Here is a 22,545-nt window from a genome sequence, read left to right as displayed (position 1 = left end):
ACACTCAAAACCCAAAAACTCTACAAAAATAAATGAGATAAGTGGGAGGCATTTGGAGCATTCTGTAGGAGATTTTTTGAATCCTCTTTTTCACTTTGAATTATCTCACTGCTATTATTGCATTTCGTATGGGAATCACACAGACAGTTATGCAATGTACACAGTCTAAGCTGAGATCTTACTGATCCATGGCCTTTCTGGTAAGCTTTCGTTGTCATCAAAAAGAAAATTATCTCATTGGCCATCAAAATAATCAATCTTCCTAAATCATAGCAAACTCTCACCTAGAAATGAAAGCATAAATATGTTTTACTGACAAGAGTAGTGATGCTAGGAAGGCTGTTGTTTTAGTTAACTCGTTTGTTGAGCGCTGCTAGAGAAGCAGAGTATGAATTGTTATTGGGACAGAGGCTGGCATGGGTTGGATATTGGTGAATTTCAAGTCTCTCCTCTGGTCAATTGATGGCCATTACTCAGTTACAGGATAGACAGTTTAATTGATATCCATCACTTTATTAAAAGTAACCTAGCATATCCCATTCTTTGGATCAGAAGAATTAATATTGTTAAAATAGCCATACTCTCAAAGAAATCTATTAATTTAATATGATCCCTATCAAATTATTCATGACATTTTTCACAGAGTTAGAACAAATGATTGTAAAATTTATATGGAACCACGAAAGACCCAGAACCATCAAACCAATCCTGAAGAAAAAGAACAACCCTGGAGGCATAACCCTCTGAGACTTCAGACAGGATTACAAAGCTACAGTAATCAAAGCAGCATGATGCTGGCACAAAATCAGACTTATGGATCAATGGTACAGAATAGATGGCCCAGAAATAAATCCACATACCTAACATCAATTAATCTTTGACAAAGGAGGCAAGAATATACAACAAAGAAAAGACAAATATTGTTAGCAAGTGGTGCTGGGAAAGCTGGACAGCCACATGTAAATTGATGAAGTTAGAACACTCCCTCATATCATACACAAAAACAAACTCAAGTGGCTAAAAGACTTAACTAAGACGTGATGCCATAGAAGAGAACGCTGGCAAAACATTCTCTGACATATGTTGCAGGAATGTTTTCTTAGGTCCATCTCCCAAGGCAGTTGAAAAAAAATAAGCAAATGGAATCTAATCAAACTTATAAGCTTTTGCGTAGCAAAGGAAACAGTAAACAAAATGAAAAGGAAACCTACAGACTAGAAGAATAAATTTGCAAAAAACGCGGCCAACAGGGGCTTAATTTCCAAAATATACGAACAGCTCGTACAACTCAGTAACGGAAAACAAACCCAGTCAAAAAGTGGACAGCAGACCTGAGTAGACGTTCCTTCAAAGAAGGTCTGAAGATGGCCAATAGATGCATGAGAAGATGCTCAGCATTAGAGAAATGCAAATCAAACAACAGTGAGGTACCACCTCACAGCAGTCAGAATGGCCGTCACCGAAAAGTCTGCACAAAATAAATGGCAGAGAGAGTGTGGGGCAAAGGCAACCCTTCCTACACTGTCGGTGGGAATACAAGTTGGTGTAGCCACTGTGGAAAATAGTATGGGGTTTCCTCAAAAAAATAAAAATATTTTTAAAACTTAAAAAACATAAAAATAGAGTTACCATATGATCTAACAATCCCACTCCCAGGCATATATCTGGAGAAAATTAATTTGAAAAGATACATGCGTTCCAGTATTCAAAGCAGCACTGTTTACAGTAGCCAAGATATGGAAGCAATCTAAATGTCTATCAACAGATGAATGGAAAAAGAAGATGTCTGTTACTCAGAAATAAAGAATGAAATAATGCCATTTGTAGCAACATGAATAGACCTGGAGATTATCAAACTAAATAAAGTAAGTCAGACAGAGAAAGACAAATATGATATCTCTTATCTGTGAAATCTAAAAATGATACAAATGAACTTGTTTACAAAACATAAATAGACTCATAGACATAGAAACAAACTCATTGTTACAGAAGAGGAAAGGTCAGGGAGGGATAAATTAAGTGTTTTGGATTAGTAGATATAAGCTACTATATATAAAAACACAGAGTCCTATTGTATGGCACAGGGCACTATATTCAATACATACAATAAACTATAATGGAAAAGAATCTGAAAAGATTATATGTAGCTGAATTATATATAACTGAATATATATAATACTGAAGATTTTATATATATATATATATATATATATATATATGAATTACTGTATGGTACACCAGAAACTAACACTTTAAATCAAATATACTTCAATAAAACAGTAATCTGTCAAAGAACTTCTAAATATCTTAAATGTTGATAAATTGAAAACTGAAAATTATAGTACATCCAGTGCAATGCAGTATTAATCAGCTATTAAAATAACATGTATACAAATATACATGTGTACAAATACACATATATTTAAATATTTTACAGAAATCTCATAATTAGCATGGATAGATAAGATGTAGACACTCAAGGTATAGAAAAGTATCAAAATAACTATTAAGTAAAAAATAATTATAGTTATATACTGGATCATATACATACCTTTTTAAAGGGAAAATACATATCTAAATATAATTATTTCTGGAAAGATACACAAGAGATTGTGAACAGTGACTACCTCTAGGAGATAAAGTGTGGTGAGAGGTATATTTATGCTTTTCAGAGTACATACATTCATATTCTTTAAAGTTTTAGCTATGAGCATGAATTAATTACCATAGGTAAACTAGTTAAAAACTGAGAAAAATTTACTAAAAAATTGTAAAGACAGCTAATGGCAAATATCAACTATATCAAAGAAAAAACTGAAAAGTTAATAAAGGGAAATCATCTGGTCAAAAAAGTGAGGTAGATAATTTTCAATGGAAATAAATTTATCTCATAATTCTAAAAACAAACAGAAAATAAATGCTGAACAATATGGTAAACACATTAGTTGCCATGTGTTAACAGTACTAAGTTAACAACAAAACTGTGAAGCTAATGGTTCCCTTTCAGTCACTTGCTTTAATTATCAAGAATCAAATATATAAATGAAACTTTTCTCAAGGAGCTTTATGAGTCTCCCCATGAATATGCATCTGAAAGACAGAAGGCTTCTTCCCTCCTTCCTAACTACACTCACTCAAAGTTCTGCCATCCCTGTCAACAGATGCTCACTACTGAAGGGAAATTCAATTTCATGACCCACTTAAAATATCGACATCTAAATGTAGACTTTCCTTTCACTGGAATAACTGCTGTGGCCATACCCTTACGTGGTAAAGGCAAATTCAAAGGGATATATACATTTTTGGAGTGCATCAAATGGTACTTTAAATGTGGCACTTGGAAAGGGTAGGCTTTGGGGTGGGAGGAGCTATCTCCTTGCTTTACCTATTCTGGGCCAATACTTGTTATCAGATGCATCTAATATTTCTCTCCTTTCAGTGTTCATGTTAATATCACAAGGGATTCTTGTAATGTGAAGTTTTGTGATGACAGCGGAAGGGGCAAAATAAGGATACCTGGATCCACATTGGGGAGTGGAGATATGGAGTCATAAATAATTAATTAGGCATGCAACTACTACTTGATCCTGTCAGTAACCCCAAATCTTCCTCATCCAAGGACTGATGATGTCTTGAGCCTGGTCCCATTTGGATGCTCACCTTCTTTCACGTCTTCCATTAATCCTCAGCCAAGTCCTTTAACTGTTATCAGTAACTGCTATTATTAATGATGACTCTTGTCACCATATATTGGGAGCCTAGCATATGTCAAGCACTGAGCCAACCACAGTGTATATAGCTTCCAATTTCTTATAATTCCACCAGGAAGTGTGGGCTCAGACAGGACACCCAATTAAAAACTGTAGAAGCTAAGATAGGAACCCTGGTGTACCACTTAGGGTTCTGGGTTGCAAACACAGTAATTCTGATTCTGGTTAACATAAAGTAAAAGGGTAGTTCACTGAAAGAATATCAAAGACCTCGCAACATCTGTGTGTATCTTTCCAGAAATTTTACATATGTGTGTGTGTGTGTGTGTGTGTCCCCTTTCATAAATGTATAATATTATGCAGAGAAATAGGCTCAGAACTAAGCAGAGCATGAAAGGGGAGGCTAGGTATTCAAGCTCAGCACAAGTCATGCCACTCGTTCATAATAGAAAAAGATATGGAGACAGCGAATGGCCATCAGGAAGAATGGCTGAATAAATTACGATGGAATTAATTGAATATAATGCAGCCACTAATTAAGATGAATAATGCTCTCCCTGGTACCATGGATAGATTTTCATGAGCAATTGCTGAGTGAGAAAAGCAAGTTGCAGAAAAGTGCTTATACCAGAAGTGACTGGCTGAGGCAGGGAAATGCTGGCAGGGGGTGCTGGATGAGAGTTGACGGAATCAAGCAGAAAAGGCAAAGAAAAAAACCTAAAGAGATACACCATACATGTATAATTATATTTCTGCATTTATATGAAGTCGTGTTTATGTAATACATGTAATGATTTTTTAATGCTAAAGGAAGGGTAAAGGGTCTGATTAGGATTCAGTAACCCCTACTGTCACCCTCGACATAAGCTCTCTGCATCTGAACCTTTTCTGGATTCTTGGCTCCAGAAGGAGACCATCTAAGGAACGAAAGCATCTGCTTGGGCCTGGCAAGTGTATCAGTCAGCTCAGCTGCGTAACAAACTACCTCAGGCTGGGTGCCTTAAACAACAGAAAACAGAAGTCTGCTACTGTTAGTTCACAGACTGTGAGTCGACGGCCGAGACGTGGCCAAGTCAGCTTCTGTGAGTGCCCTCTCTCTGGCTGACAGATGGCCTGAAACTCAGAGTACCCTTACATGACCTTTCCTTTGTGTGCCGGCAGAGATTTCTCTTTTTCCTTCTCCCTCCCCTGCCACTCTCTTTCCTCCTCCTCTTATAAGGCCACTAGTCTTATTAAATTAGAGCCCGACCCCTGTGATTTCATTTAACCTTAATTACCTCCTAAAGACCGTATCTCCAGATACAGTTACACTGGAGTTAGGATGTCAGCACATGAATTCTGAAGGCACACCATTCAGTCAGTAACAGTAAACCAGCTTCTTTGTTTTTTCTTCTGTCATGGGAATCTAGATCCTGACTTCCACTTGACCTATACATACAGAGGCAGAGTCTTCAAACATGAAAAAGTGACTTGGCAGGATGGCACCAGACACTTGACTAAAATGTAGATGTCTGATTCCAAAGCCTGTGCAAACTTTTCACAGTTAGACAGTTTCTGCAGGGAATTTCCATCTCTGTTTCAGTAAGGTTTATTCAGGCTTCACCTATGGAGTCTTGAGCAAGTTTATGCCTATTGCATTAGCCACCAAAGTTCCTAATTTGCTATTGTACAGACCAAACCTAATCTGCTTATAGAATTAGCACCTTCAAGAAATAACACCGAAAAAGGTGTACTTATCATCGTGCGGGATTGGAATGCAAAAGTAGGAAGTCAAGAGATACCTTGAGTAATAGACAAGTGTGGCCTTGGGGTACAGAATGAAGCAGGACAAAAGCTCACAACGTTTTGCCAAGAGAACGCACTGGTCATAGCAAACACCCTCTTCCAACAACAGAAGAGAAGACTCTACACATGGACATCACCAGATAATCAATACCAAAATCAGATTGATTACATTCTTTGCAGCCAAAGATGGAGAAGCTCTATACAGTCAGCAAAAACAAGACCTAGAGCTGACTGTGGCCCAGATCATGAACTCCTTATTGCCAAATTGAGACTTAAATTGAAGAAAGCAGGGAAAACCACTAGACCATTCAGGTATGGCCTAAATCAAACCTCTTATGATTTACAGTGAAGGTGGCAAATAGATTCAAGGGATTAGATCTGGTAGACAGAATATCTGAGGAACAATGGACAGAGGTTTGTAACATTGTACAGGAGGCGGTGACCAAAATCATCCCCAAGAAAAAGAAATGCAAAACGGCAGAATGGTTGTCTGAGGAGACCTTACAAATAGCTGAGAGAAGAAGAGAAACTAAAGGCAAAGGAGAAAAGGGAAAGATATACCCAACTGAATGCAGATTTCCAGAGAAAAGAATAGTAAAGAAAGATAAGAAAGCCTTCTTAAGTGAACAATGAAACAAATAGAGGAAAGCAATAGAATGGGGAAGACTAGAGATCCCTTCAAGAAAATTGGAAATAATAGGGGAACATTTCATGCAAAGATAGGCACAATAAAGGACAGAAATGGTATGGACATAACAGAAGCAGAAGATACTAAGAAGAGGTGGCAAGAATACACAGAAGAACTGTACAAAAAAGATCTTCATGATCCAGATAATCACGATGGTGTGATCACTCACCTAGAGCCAGACATCCTGGAATGCGAAGTCAAGTGGGCCTTAGGAAGCATTACCGTGAACAAAGCTAGTGGAGGTGACGGAATCCCAGTTGAGCTATTTCAAATCCTAAAAGATGATGCTGTGAAAGTGCTGCACTCAATATGCCAGCAAATTTGGAAAACTCAGCAGTGGCCACAGGACTGGAAAAGGTCAGTTTTCTTTCCAATCCCAAAGAAAGGCAATGGCAAAGAATGCTCAAGCTATTGCACAATAGCACTCATCTCACACGCTAGTAAATTAAAGCTCAAAATCCTTGAAGCTAGGCTTCAACCATATGGGAACCAAGAATTCTCAGATGTTCAAGCTGGATTTACAAAAAACAAAAGAACCAGAGATCAAATTGCCAACATCTGCTGGCTCACAGGAAAAGCAAGAGAGTTCCAGAAGAAGATCTACGTCTGCCTCACTGACTATGCTGAAGCCTCTGATTGTGTGGCTCACCATAATCTGTGGAAAATTCTTCAAGAGATGGGAATACCAGACCACCTTCCCTGCCTCCTGAGAAATCTGTACGCAGGTCAAGAAGCAGCAGCCAGTACCGGACGTGGAACAACCAGAACAGCCTGATTCCAAATTGGTAAAGGAGGACATCAAGGCTGTATATTTTCACCCTGTTTATTTAGCTTCTGTGCAGTGTGGCATAGTAAATGCTGGGCTGGATGAAGCACAAGCTGGAATCCAGGTTGCTGGGGAGAAATATCAACAACCCCAGATATTCAGATGATACCATTCGAATGGCAGAAAGCTAAGAGGAGCTAATGAGCCTCTTGATGAAAGTGAAAGAGGAGAGGGAAAAAGCTGGCTTAAAACCTAAGATTCAAAAAACCAAGATCATGGCAAATGATCCCTCTGTGGCAAATGTTGCTTTAGTTACTGAGTCGTGTCTGACTCCTGCAACCCCATGGACTGTCGCCCTAGAGGAAATTAACCCTGAAGATTCACTGGAAGGACTGATGCTAAAGCTGAATCTCCAATACTTTGACCACCTGATATGAAGAGCTGACTCATTGGAGAATACCCTGATGCTGGGGAAGATTGCAGTCAAGGGGAGAAAGGGATGACAGAGGATGAGATGGTTAGATAACAGCGCTGACTCAGTGGACATGAATTTGAGCAAACTCTGGGAGATAGTGGAGGTCTTGAGGAGCCTGGATTGCTGCAGTCCACGGGATCACAAAGAGTCGGACAAGATTTAGCAACTAAAGAACAACAGCATAATCTATAGTGCAATTGCTTTTAGGTATTGGGATTGAAAGACAGGCACTTGAGAGATATCTTTTATATTTCTATGTTTTCTCTCTTTGCTTGCTGTGATAGTGGGAAGGATTATTCAGACCACCCTGCCTTTTTGGAGAAAATATTCATTCATACTTGAAAAAAAAATTCTTATTCTGGTCAGGAGTTATTTTTCTTATCTCACACATCAAATGCCTCCTAGCTAGTCATGTGAGTTTTTGCTATTATTTCATATCCACCTTAATGGATTAAGCACTATACCTAGAAATTACTATTTTTCAGGACCCCTTGGTAAGCCAGAAATACAAAATGACTCCTCAGTGTCTAGTCCAAACATAATTTCTATGAGGCTAAGACCCATACAGTCATTACTCACGGTAGAAGCTCCTGACTCTTGAACGTCTATCGGATATACGCAGCGGATGGTACATAACGGATGTGTGTCTGGGTGTGTGTGCTAGTCACTCAGTCGTGTCTGACTCTTGGTGACCCCATGGACTGTAGTCCACCAGGCTTCTCTGTCCGTGGAGTTCTCCAGGCAAGAATACTGGGGTGGGTAACCATTCCCTTCTGCAGGGATACTAAAATTCAAAACTATATTTAGCAACATGCCTCTGAAATAAAAATAAGCCAGAAAAGTGCAAAGAAATATAAGTGCTATGCTACCATTTGTGTAGAAAACAAGGGAAATAAGAAAGCATTTCTGTATCTACTTAGCTCCACAAGAATAAGCATAGGCATGTATCATTGATTGCGTTGTGTCCCCTTAAAATTCATGTGGTGCAGTGCTAACCCCCAGAATCTAAGAATGTAACTGCATTTGGAGATAAGACCTTTAGAGGTAATTGAGTTAAAAGGAGACCACTAGGGTGGACCCTAACCCAGTGTGGGTTTATAAATCCATTCAGATAAATGGCGGTGCTTTAGTGGGGGGAATGCTTTTGGTATACAGGTTGACCTAAAATCAAAGGACCTGCACACCACTCCAGACTGAGCATGTCACTATCAAAAATTCTAATATCACATGGCTTGCAGAATGACCATCAGAGCTGAACCGTCTGATTAAGAACAAATGCTATTGTTTTTTAGATTAGTAGAAATGCACTCTTTATAATATCCATCACAATGTGGTGAGACCAAAAAATCAAAGCCCGTCACCCAAGCTTTGCTCCGTTTGGGGGAGCACTCAGATAGAGCAGCAGCAAGCTTTTGGCAAAGGCTCATTCCAGGCCGTTACTGAAGGGGATGCACATCCGGCTCCCTGCGACTGCTGACCACCCGGAGTGCCGGGTAAGGGCAGGGGTCCTGAGGGAGCGTGTCCCCTCTGAGACGTGAGAAGTAGAGTGGGGCGAGCCTCTGAGCAGAGAAGAACCTGCAAGGTCGGTGAAAGCTGTGTCTTCTGGGGGCTCTGTGGGAAGGCCCTCGGGCTGAAGGTTGATGAGGGGCTGTGAGCGCGGTGCAGTGAGTGCCTGCGCGGCGGGAGCCTGGGTTCCAGCCCGGGCTGGAGTTGCGAGACGCCCTTTGCGCTTTGCCGACATTCTCGGCATTTGTTGTAAGATGTAAGAATTCCTTAGCGTTGGTGTAAACTACCAGCATTCCCCAGTGGCTCAGTGGTGAAGAATCTGCCTGCCAACGCAGGAGATGCAGGTGCGATCCTGGGTCAGGAAGATCCCCTGGAAGAGGAAATGGCAACCCACTCCAGTGTTCTTGCCTGGAGAATCCCATGGATGGAGGAGCCTGGCGGGCTACGGTGCGCTGGGTCACAAAGAGTCAGATACGACTTAGCGACTGAACAGCAACAGCAAATAACCGAGTCTGACGCGTCCTTAGAGAAGGGTGTTAGCACACACAGAGACGCCAGGCGCCCCAGCTGTCCAAACAAAGAGGCGGCAAACGCAGCCAAGCCTGCAGGCCCCAGAGGAGGCAGCATCGCGGGCTCCCTGGCCTTGGACTGCCACCCTCCAGCACTGCGAGGAAAGAAATTCCTGTGACTGAAGCCAAACAGCCCGTGGTGTCTTGTTATGGCAACTCTCCCAACTAAAGCAGAAGGATGAGCCTGAGAACAGTGAACCTGGTTCCTTACAACGGGGACAGTAAGTAGGGTAGGAGAGACACGAAAGGACTTCCACGTCTCTCTATACCTTTTAGCACAGTTCCGACTTTCGGAAGCATGTTAGTGTTCCACCAATTGGAAATAAAATCATCTCACCAAGATGAAAAGCGGGGAAAGCCTACAATGGAAAACCACCTGCCATAAACAAATAGTTGTGTTTCAAATGTATGCCGTAGCTACACTGAAGTGGGGGAAAGTTTGCATCAATAGCATCCCTTAATGTAAGGATCAAGGGCTTCTTAGAGAAAGAGCTGCTTACAGGACAGAAGCGGAATGGGGCAAGATGAGCTTGTAATATTTTGTCATGCCAGAAGCAAAGGAAGTGATTTTAAAAATAGCAGGTCAGTGTGAAGGTGGTGACACCAGCCAAAAGTGATACAATGTTAGTGCCAGTATAACTGAGTACAGCAGTGAATTATAAACCAATTCCAAGACAGCAATACATGCGCTCATACTGACAGTAGGTGGATAAATCGATAGGGGATAAAGAGGGCTCTTGCTTATAGCAGAGCGCTGAGTATAGAGGGCAAACATGGAGGGGAACTGAAGCCGGATCAGTTTTAGTCCCAAAGATTGTCCCAGGATAGAGTCACCAATAGATGCTGAGATGGGGAGCAGGATATTTGTATAGTCTTCAAGAAATCCTCATAGGTTGCTTAATAGTTACAAGGTAAAAAATAATGACTCTCTAGTAAACAAATAGTATACCTTTTCCACATAATCAAAATTAACATCACCAAGGCAAATAGACATCATACCCTTCTAGACACAATACACTGAAAAGGACACAGCATTGTTTATGTGATATTCTGGTCAATAATGTATAACCTGAATCAAATCAGAGGAAATATCAGATAACCCTAAATGAGAGATATTGTTGCATATTCTTATATACTTCAAAAAAAATCAATAACATGAAAGACAAAGCCTGTTTCAACATTCCATTGAAAGGCTGATACATAAATGCAGTATTCTGGGTTCTGTACCGGATCCCATGCTGGAGGGAAAAAAAATGCTATGAAGATTTTATTTTGTTAATAGGTAAAATTGATAAGTGGATGGTAAATTTGTTTAAATGTTGTTTCATTGTATATTTACTGAAGTTGGAAACTATTGTCGTTATTTATATAAAAGAATGTCCATAATATTGTGAAACATCTTAATATGCTAAAGTATTTAGGGATAAAGAAGGTGATGGTTACATGTTACCCTCAAGTTGATGATGAAAATATTATATATATATACACATCCGTACATGTATATGTATATACACAAGATGGATGGATGGATGGATAGAGGGACAGATAGAAAGGAAGCAAAAACAGCGCTGGAGGAAAACAGTAACAGTAGGTGAATCTGAGTAAAGTGAGTGTTGGGTTTTTTCTGTAGTATTCTTGTATCTTTGTATACATTGAAATTATTTCCAAATAAAAAGAGTAGGTGTTTTTGTTTGTTTGCTGGGACTTGCATGTTTCTTATACTTTTGGGAAAGATACTTTAAGTAAAGGACTTTTTCATCTGAAAAATTTCCTGTTTAAGAGTTGGTCTGAGTGAACTGTTTTTCTGTCTTTTAGAGGACACTGATCTTAGAGAAGATGGCAGTGAGTAGGAAGGCAGCTAAAGAAGCTTGTTATGAGCACTGTTTTGATCCAGGAGAAGATACTTTTTTCTTACACTGATAAGTTGTTAGCTTAAGAATGAATAAAATTGTCATGGGGAGAATATGAGATTGTAAGTTATAACAAATTTATTTATAGCTTTAACATTTTACTTTAAATAAATGACAATGTGTAAGAGAAAACAAAGTACTTTCCAGAGAACAGGTATGGTATCTTTGAGGGAAAAAAAGAATTCCGTTGCTTCCTTAGAAACCACCGTTGTCCTCTAGCGCTTTTTCCCGAGTTGTGCAAGGAACAAATTCAGTTTTCTGCTCCACTGTGACTGTTCGGAGTCCACTTTGCTCCGGTCCCCCCATCTCCCCTCACTGGAGTTAGAGTGAGATCCGCGGAGGCCAGAGCGGCACACTCCCCACTTGCTCACATGCCTAGGCTTGTCTTATTTCAGTCACAAGACCTTGTGCTTGTGATTATTTTAAGCTATTAATTTGTAATTGAACTAGTCCCAAATGAAGGGCTCATCTCTATGATAGTTCTGTTAGAATTTTTACAAATAGTCATATTCAGGTATGTATATTGATTGGAATGCTACAAAGCTCATAAAGGCTGCAGTATCCTAAGGCATTTCATAAAATATGTGTATTCTTTTTTACTTTAGAATATGTTTTACTTGTGCGACTTTTTGTGATGAAAGTGTTCAGACATACACAAAAGTAGGCAGTGTTGTATGATGACCCCCCACACACCAGTCACACAGCTTCGACGGTCATCAGCATATGGGCACCTGGTTTCACCCGTAACTCTGCCATCCTCACCTCTCACCCCCCACTGGATTATTTCTGAGCCAACTCTCAGATATTATTGTGTTTATAAATGCTTCAGCATGTAGCCTATTGGAAAATACCATTATTACCCTGAACAATAAGTATTTAAAGGCAATTTTAAAGTAAAATTTTATTTTCAAGTATTTGGTTTTTTCCTGCTTGCTGGCATTTTTTCTTCATCTGTCTCTTTGGCCCCTAAGCCTTTGTGTACAATATTGAGACAAATAAAGGGAAAGGCATTGCTTACAGTCCAAGAAACTATGCCCCAGATTATAGTTTACACAGTTATGCTCCTAACCTAAAGCTATATATTCTTAAAATTTTTTAGCTACTTATTGTAAAGTGAAACACATACAGGAAACTAAATAAATGGGTACAGCTTAATGAATTATTACGAGGCTAACACCCTTGTGACCTCCACACGGGTCACCAGAAAACCCTCCACACGAGCTGTCCCAACGTCAGCGGTCCTGCCCCTCAAAAGCAACCACTAACTTCATAATTATCCCCTGCACGCTGTACTTCACAGTTCTGTCACCCGAAGTACAAGCCCAGACCCTATAGTTCTTAGCCTTGCCCATTCGTGTTTAATTTGGTGTACCTTTTTGAAGCTACGTGTTCTTTAAGATGGGCTACATGCTTCTCCCACTGAATAATCACTACTTTCCCCATCCATGAAAAGTAATTAGCTTTTAAGCATTCTTTCTTTCAATGTACCATTACTATAAAATGTATTCAACTAAGCCCACACAAAAAATAAAAGCAAACATTTCTTTTCCCTGATGTAAGCAGACAAATTAGTCCAAAATACTTTGATCTCGATTGAGGTGGCAGGCACAGAGCACATTTTTATAGTTTCAGCCAACACTGGAAAGCCTGACAGTATTTCATTGTATTCTGAATAACTTATGGTGGCAAAATTTCCTCTTAGTTGTCATGACGATATTCACATTCTTTGCGGAAGCAATTAAGAGAGAGTACCTGGGAGATAAAGAAAGAAAAAAAAAAAAACAACTTCTAGACCAAACACAAAGGTGTTTATTGAAGATAATTACGGTGAAATAAAGACTATTACATTTTGATCAGTTCCAGGGAGAACACTTCTTTGAAAATCCTTCCATCTCTGTTTTCATTGGTTAGGGAAACATTATGGCCTCATAGCAGCTATGTGATTGAAGGAAAATATAAAAGAGAGCATACCTTAAAATATGAGTTCCCATTTTGTATTCTGTCTTTTCACTAAGTCTGTTATGTTTGCACATCATAAGGTAAAAAATTCAGAAATATAGCTTATGCTGCAAAAAGGGTGTCCATTTTAGAAATGGGTGTCAGCAAAAGCTTCCCTTCAATAAGATAATAAATAATTTTAAGATATTTTCCTTCATTTATATTTCATAGACTTAGGTTAGAAAGAAACTGAAAAAAGTCTCCAGCGTTAACAGTCGTATTTGGTAAATGAGCATAAGAGTAACATTATTGCTGGTAACTTGATTCTTGTAGAATGTTTTGTATCTTGGTGAGAGTGATAGATCCTAGAATTTCACTATGTTGTTTCCCTTCAGTTTTACTTCCTGCTTTATTTCTAGGTTTTCAGAAAAATAATCTTGTGTCATTGATTATCCACTAGCTATAAAATCAATCATTAATGTGAAAAGTGATTTTCATTCTTTTAAAATGGTTTCACAAGGCCTGAAAAAATAATCCACATTATAAAAAGTCTTGAATCTGCTAATAAAATGCACCATTGTTTAATTTGAGTCATATTTATTGCCGCAAAGAGAATTAGCTGGAGAAATAACTATGCTACTGTTATCATGCGTTTACATCAAAGAGTTTTTATGTTAACCTATATTTTTACATCAATATTATATACGGCAGTAAAGGTCCAACTGAATAAATATCTGTCCTTGTGAAGTTCTGAGGCATTGTTAAACTATGCTCTAAATTTAATTCTCACTGAATCATATCACTTGTTTTCCCTCAGAAACTTAATGATTAGAAGTCTTTGTGCAGTCTTAATATTACCTTAAACTCTTGAGGATCCTAACCAAGATGTGACCTCTGTCCCAAGTTTTGTATTTCAAATTCCTTTAAGAGGAAAAAAAATGACTTCAAGATCTAGTCACCATTTCTCAGCTGTCAAAACTGTCTTTTCTTTCTGGTGGCAGAGAAATATCACCTTGCACACCTTTGTTTCAAGGTCGTCTGTCAAGAGTCCCAATTTGCCTGCAAGTCCTGATGGATCTGAAACATCAATAAGTGTTCATCCCTCCCTTGCAATTTAAAACTGAGCCTGTTCTGACGTCACTAGTAAGACCACGAGCACTTTTTTAGCAGTTTTAGCGCTTTTTTAGTTTTTTAGCGGTTTTAGCAGTAAATACTCAAAAGCATCACAGGTACGTCTCTTCCTGTCTTGAGAGAGGGCGAAGACGTCTCCGCTGAAGGAGCAGAATCTTCCGGCATCCTCTCTTTGTCAAACAGCCCTCTTCCTAAGGAAACACGGACCTTTCTATACACTGAATCTTCTTTTCAAATATGGTTTTTTTCTGTCCCTGTTGTGAAAGAGACACTATGTCCTGCCTGGGCTGTCCATAAAACATCCCATTCGTGTGCATCCTTCCTGTTTTTGTGAAATTTAAAGCATTCTTTACATTGACACACTCAACAGCCACCTGGACTCCACAGTAGTGGGCAGTTTATTAAAGAGAAGTTTTAAAGGAAACTGTTAAGAGCCTATTTTATTCTTCACATTGCAAATGTAAGGACATCAAATGTCAATGAATTTATTTTTCTGTGACACTGGGTCCCTTTTTGTGCAGAGCATAAGCCCAACAATTTTTCTGTGAAGTGGAAATTCTCATGTCCATGCCCAGGAAGCCTACTACAGCTAGATAAGTTATTGAGTGCATTTTCCATAATTACCATTAATTCTGATCATTGCAACATTTTATGAAAGCACTCTATTTTATTAGGTCGACATTTCTCTTCATATTTTCCTCCGGTTCAGTTCAGTTCAGTTCAGTCACTCGGTCATGTCCGACTCTCTGCGACCCCATGGGCTGAAGCATGCCAGGCCTCCCTGTCCATCACCAACTCCCAGAGTTTACTCAAACTCATGTCCATCAAGTCCGTGATGCATCCAACCATCTCATCCTCTGTCGTCCCCTTTTCTTCCTGCCTTCAATCTTTCCCAACATTACGATCTTTTCAAATGAGTCAGCTCTTCTCATCAGGTGGCCAAAGTATTGGAGCTTCACCTTCAACATCAGTCCTTCCAATGAATATTCAGGGCTGATTTCCTTTAGGATGGATGGGCTGGATCTCCTTGCAGTCCAAGGGGCTCTCAAGAGTCTTCTCCAACACCACAGTTCAAAAGTATCAATTCTTCGGTGCTCAGCTTTCTCTATATTCCAACTCTCACATCCATTCATGACCGCTGGAAAAACCATAGCCTTGACTAGACAGAGCTTTGCTGACAAAGTAATGTCTCTGCTTTTTAATATGCTTTCTACGTTGGTCATAACTTTTCTTCCAAGGAGTAAGCGTCTTTTTATTTCATGGCTGCAGTCACCATCTGCAGTGATTTTGGAGCCCAAAAAATAAAGTCAGCCACTGTTTTCCCGTCTGTTTGCCATGAAGTGATGGAACCAGATGCCATGATTTTATTTTTCTGAATGTTGAGTTTTAAGCCAACTCTTTCACTTTCATCAAGAGGCTCTTTAGTTCTTCTTCACTTTCTGCCATAATGGTGGTGTCATATGTGTATCTGAAGTTATTGATATTTCTCCCAGCCATCTTGATTCCAGCTTGTACTTCATCCAGCCCAGCATTTCTCATGATGTACTCTGCATATAAGTTAAATAAGCAGGGTGACAATATGCAGTGTTGGTGTACTCCTTTCCCGATATGGAAGGAGTCTGTTGTTCCATGTCCAGTTCTAACTGTTGCTTTCTCAGGAACCAGGTCAGGTGCTCTGGTATTACCATCTCTTGAAGAATTTTCCACAGTTTGCTGTGATCTACACAGTCAAAGGCTTTGGTATAGTCAATAAAGCAGAAGTAGATGTTTTTCTGGAACTCTCATGCTTTTTTGATGATCCAGTGGTTGTTAGCAATTTCATCTCTGGTTCCTCTGCCTTTTCTAAATCCAGCTTGAACATCTGGAAGTTCATGTTTCACATACTGTTGAAGCCTGGCTTGGAGAATTTTGAGCATTGCTTTACTAGTGTGTGAGATGAGAGCAATTGTGCAGTAGTTTGAGCATTCTTCGCCATTGCCTTGCTTTGGGATTGGAATGAAAACTGATCTTTTCCAGTCCCGTGGCCACTGCTGAGGTTTCCAAATTTGCTGGCATATTGAGTGCAGCACTTTCACAGCATCATCTTCTAGGATTTGAAATAGCTCAACTGGAATTCCATCACCTCCACTAGCTTTGTTCATAGTGATGCTTGCTAAGGCCCACTTGACTTCACATTCCAGGATGTCTGGCTCTAGGTGAGTGATCACACCATCGTGATTATCTGGGTCATGAAGATCTTTTTTGTACAGTTCTTCTGTGTATTCTTGCCACCTCTTCTTAGCATCTTCTGCTTCTGTTAGGTCCCTACCATTTCTGTCCTTTATTGAGCCCATCTTTGCATGAAATGTTCCCTTGGTGTCTCTGATTTTCTTGGACGGCTCTCTGGTCTTCCCCAGCCTGCCGTGCCCCTCTGTCTCTGCACTGACCCCTGAGGAAGGCTCTCGCGCCCCTCCGTGCTCTCCTTTGGACTCTGCGTTCAGATGAGCATGTGTCCTTCTACTCCACCAGCCTGTAGGCCCCATTTTCCTCGAAGCCATTATCTTTTATCCAACAGAGGGCAAGAAATTTTATTTATTTATTCTGCCATCAAATATGTTTATGGATGACTTTCTACATGCATTGGGCTTGCCAGATGTCTCTGTGGTACAGAATCTTCCTGCCAATCATGGAACATGAGTTCAATCCCTGGGTCAGAAATTTAGCAAGGGAGAAGGAAATGGCAACCCACTCCAGTATTCTTGCCTGGGAAATTCTGTGGCTAGAGGAGCCTGGCAGGCTACAGCCCATGGGGTCACAAAGAGGTGGATCTGACTGAGTGACTGACACTTTAATTTTCACTTTTCTATGTGCAAGGCATTCCTCTTAGTGTTAGAGAATATTTAAATGTGCGGAAGAAAAGACCCTTGATTTCAAGGACCCTATCGTCTTATGGAAACAGTAAGACCTGCTTTCAAAAACCCACAATAGAGAGCAATGTTATTTCAGTGATAAAGGAAAGGAAATATGTATTGATCACCTAAATGCATTCACAATTCTTATGGCCATCCTCCCCAAAGAGTATTACTATCATTGCCTTTTTTTTTCCCCCCCAAAAAATGAAGAAATTGCTGAAGGTCATGGAATTTTAAAGTGAATCTGTCTGAGTCCAAAGCCCATAGTTCTTCTAGTAGGAACACAGTCTTATGCTTTCTGGAGAGGAGAAGGTCACTGCAAATTTTGGTTGAGTGGGATAGAGGATGCTGCAGCAATAAAGCGCAGTGAGGGTGTAGGGCGGGAAGGGAAGGATTCACCAGGGGAAGTACAAGCAGTGGTGCTGGGAAGTAGTGGGAAAGGGGCTGGAACCAGCAGCTGTGGCCTGAGGAGTGCGGCTCTTCAGTGGTGGGCTGCAGAGGCTGCCTGTCTCCTGCATCCAGAAGACCACTGGAAAATTCTAATTAAGGACATGAGATGATCAGTGTCATCTTTCAGAAAAGCATTCTGCCAGTAGGGTTTAGAGGGCAGAGATGCAAGCTCTTCTGTCATTCCCACTGCGAGCCACACTTCTGGGTTGGCCCAGGAAACTGCCAGCTATGCTTTCTGTGGTCTGTGAACACGCTCACTCCTTCCTGTGTGAGGTGCACACTTCCTTCTTAGTTCTAAATGTGTCATGAGGAAGTACTTCTGTGGCTGACAGTGAAGCAAGAGAAAGGGGAGATTTAAACTAGTTATACTGCGGTGACAACAATGATTTTACTCGCTGCTTAAAGGACAGGAGTAGTGAAGCAGTTATCCTCCAATTAAAAAGAAATATTAAAAAATTAAGGATAAGAGAAAGCTCAGCATTTTGTGCATTTTTCTTTTAATCTCACAATAAGGCAAAATTTCATTGTGAGGGGATGAGTGAGAGAAGAGATTCTCAGGTCATGGCAACTTCATAAATACCTTTAAAAACACATATGTTACCAAAGTTTTGGTAGCTCTAGGTGGGGAGGAGTAGAGAACTTAAAAGGGCGTGGAATTATCGAAGCTCCTGTAGCATATGATTAGAGGTTGAGTGTAGGAGTACTGCAGACATAGATGTGCCCAGATATTGTTGCTGCTGCAAAGTCACATCAGTCGTGTCCGACTCTGTGTGACCCCATAGACAGCAGCCCACCAGGCTCCTCTGTCCCTGGATTCTCCAGGCAAGAATGGGTTGCCATTTCCTTCTCCAGTGCGTGAAAGTGAAGTAAAAGTTAGGTTGCTCAGTTGTATCCAACTCTTTGAGACCCCATGGACTGTAGCCTACCAGGCTCCTCTGTCCATTGGATTTTCCAGGCAAGAGTCCTGGCGTGGGTTGCCATTTCCTCCTCCAGATATTGTAGGGCTGCCCAAAGCCGACACCTAAACTACCTTCCATTGTCCTTATCTGTCCCGTCATTCAGTCCTGGCTGGCTCTTTGCGACCCCATGGACTGCAGCACGCCAGGCCTCCCTGTCCATCACCAATTCCCAGAGTCATGTCTATCGAGTCCGTGATGCCATCCAAACATCTCATCCTCTGTCAGCCCCTTCTCCTCCCACCTTCAATCTTTCCCAGCATCAAGGTCTTTTCCAATGAGACAGTTCTTCACATCAGGTAGACAAAGTATTAGAGTTTCAGCTTCAACATCAGTCCTTCCAATGAATATTCAGGACTGATTTCCTTTAGGATGGACTGGTTGGATCTCCTTGCAGTCCAAGGGACTCTCAAGAGTCTTCTCCAACACCACAGTTCAAAAGCATCAATTCTTCAGTGCTCAGCTTTCTTCACAGTCCAACTCTTACATCCATACATGACCACTGGAAAAACCATAGCCTTGACTAGATGGACCTTTGTTGACAAAGTAATGTCTCTGCTTTTTAATATGCTATCTAGGTTGGTCATAACTTTTCTTCCAAGAAGCAAGTGTCTTTTAATTTCATGGTTGCAGTCACCATCATCAGTGATTTTGGATCCCCCCCAAAATAAAGTCTGCCACTTTTTCCATTATTTCCCCATCTATTCGCCATGATGTGATGGGATCAGATACCATGATCTTAGTTTTCTGAATGTTGAGTTTTAAGCCAACTTTTTCACTCTCCTCTTTCAATTTCATCAAGAAGTTTCTTAGCTCCTCTTCGCTTTCTGCCTTAAGGGTGGTGTCATCTGCGCATCTGAGTTTCTTGATATTTTTCCAAGCAATCTTGATTCCAGCTTGTGCTTCTTCCAGCCCAGCATTTCACATGATGTACTCTGCATGTAAATTAAATAAGCAGGGTGACAATATCCAGCCTTGACATGCTGCTTTCCCAATTTGGAAGTAGTCTGCTGTTCCATGTCCAGTTGTAACTATTGCTTCTTGATTTGCATACAGGTTTCTCAGGAGGCAGGTCAGGTGGTCTCGTATTCCCATCTCTTTAAGAATTTTCCACAGTTTTTTGTGATCCACACAGTCAAAGGCTTTGGCATAGTCAATAGCAAAAGTAAATGTTTCTCTGGAACTCTCTTGCTTTTTCGATGATCCAATGGATGTTGGCAATTTGATCTCTGGTTCCTTTGCCTTTTCTAAATCCAATATGAGTATCTGGAAGTTCTCCTTGCACAGTAAAATCACCTCAAAAGTTTTGAAAAGAAAAATACCCAGATCTAGGCCCTACTGCCACCAGATCCTGAATGAATTGCTCTGAGTTGTTTTTTTTTTTTTTTTCCTATTTTAAAAATTGAGTTTAATTTATCGAGGGGAGCACATGCAGATTTTTAGTCTACCATTGATGTGTGGAAATTTAGTTTTTAAAATTGAGATGCCATAAAATTCAGAGATGTACAGCCTTTGACCTTTGTGTGGCACATTGAATACCTATAGGGCTAGAAGAAATTCAGATCTAATAGAAATGAGGATGATTATTAAAATTACCTTTAAAATATACTTTGGGCTACATTTACTCAGAAGGTACAGTTTGACAAGAGTCACAATATATAATGTTTTTATTTTTTTAAGTGTATAGAACCTCAAATCAATGATGCACATCAGTGAACTCTGAAAAGACCATGCAGCCAGAAGATCTTCCCCGTGAAATTCACCTCTGACATGAACTTCAGTCCTGCCATAGAGGGAAAGGGCTGCATCAGAAGAATGAGTGCAGACGGCCGCATGGTCTGGTCCCCAGAGCTGTAACAGAGCCCTTCCTTGGTCCTGTTATTATGTGTGGAGAGTATGTGTAAGGAGCACAGGGCATTCTGCCAGCACCAGCCTGTCTGAAGGAAAAAGACTCAGCTGGTGTCATGCTTCCAAGATCCTCTGCATTACAGAAATCCTAGAGAACACCAAAAAGTCAAATGCGAAAGGCCATGAAAGAAGGACAGACACAGCCAGGAATTTATCACAGTGTTCAGTTTTCCTTATCATGGTTAAAACTGATTCTGAAACACTGATAAGAGAGAGGATCAGGAATTCTATCAGAATGAAAAATAGTGACTTGGTAAACATGGAAACACTTAAACATGCAAGATATGACTTTATTATTTGATGTTCATTTCTGGCATCGTCTCTGGGAGAACTGATGAAACACTAAAGCTTAAATTCTGGAACCAGTTTTTGGCAGCTCAGATTTTAAATTCTTAACTGGTTACTAAAAATAAGCAAAATTCGTTTTCATTCCATTTGGTTCTTTATTAAACTTTCTAGGACCTTTTTTTGCACAGATTTTGAAGCAGCTGGTCAAATACACCTCCTGACACAAGCTAGCATTTTGAACTTAATATAGAGTGGACAACATTCCCAGTTATATTCAGGATATAAATATCCCAGGATAGAGCTGAAAACACCGTAGTTTTAATCTTGCGTTCAGTTGGTACAGTGTACTACATTTATTGATTTGTGTGTGTTGGATCATCTTTTATATCCAAGGGATACGTTCTGCGTGATCGTGGTATAGTGTGCTATTTAATTTGGTTTGCTAGCATTTTCTTGAGAATTTTTACGTCTATATTCATCAGTATATTGGCCTGTAGTTTTCTTTTCTTGTAGTGTCTTTATCTGGCTTTGGTGTCAGAGAACTATTTACCTGGCAGAATGAATTTGGAAGTGTTCCCTACTCTTCAGTATTTTGGAACAATTTGAGAATGATAGGTATTAACTCTTCTTTATATGTTTGGTAGAATTCCTCTGTGACGATGCCTGGTCTTGGACTCTAGTTAGCTGGGTGTTTTGTTTTTTTTTTTAACATTCCTTTTCACTACTAGTGAGTGGTCAGTTCAGATTGTGTATTTCTTCCTGATTTAGTCTTAGAAGATTGTATGGTTCTAGAAATATATCTGCTTTTTCTCACTTGTCCAATTTGTTTGCATAAAACTGTTTATAATATTCTCTTATGATTTTTATATCTCTGTGATATCAGTTGTTGCTTCTCCCTCTCATTTCTTATTTTGTTTATTTGGGTCTTTTCTTTCTTTCTTGATGAGCCTGGCTGAAAGCTTATTAGGTTGTTTATCTTTCCAAAAAGCCAGCTTCTGCTTTCATTGATCTTTATTATTTTGTGGTCTCTATTTTATTTGTTTCTCTCTGATCTTTATTATTCCCTTCCTTATCCTGACTTGGAGCTTTCTTTTTTCCTAGTTTCTTTAGGTAGTAGGTTAGGTGTTTATATGAGATCTTTCTTGTTTCTTGAGGAAGACCTGTATCATTATAAACTTTCCTCTGGTAATGCTTTTGTTATGTCCCATAGATTTTGAAAAGTTGTGTTTTTATTTTCATTTATCTCAAGGTATTTTCTGATTTCTTCATTGACCCTTTGAATTTTTTACTGAAATGTTGTTTAGTTTCCACAGGTTTGTGCTTTTCCTATTTTTCTTCCTATAATTGCTTTCTAGTCTCCTACTGTTGTGGCTGGAGAAGTGCTTGTATCACTTTCTTTGATTCTTCATGAACTCCCTGAGGTAGGCTTAGCAGTAATAACATTTTGGCTTATGCACAAAGACTCCAAATAACCTGGGAGTTGCATGTTCTCCTGAAACAACACAGGAATCATGTGGCTAAACCGTCCTGGAAGTCAAGTTTTCTGCAAAGGTAATGTTAGGAAGTGAATGTTT

This window comes from Muntiacus reevesi, chromosome 1 (genome assembly GCF_963930625.1).
Source record: "Muntiacus reevesi chromosome 1, mMunRee1.1, whole genome shotgun sequence".
Taxonomy (NCBI): Eukaryota; Metazoa; Chordata; class Mammalia; order Artiodactyla; family Cervidae; genus Muntiacus; species Muntiacus reevesi.
This window is presented reverse-complemented; position numbering follows the sequence as displayed.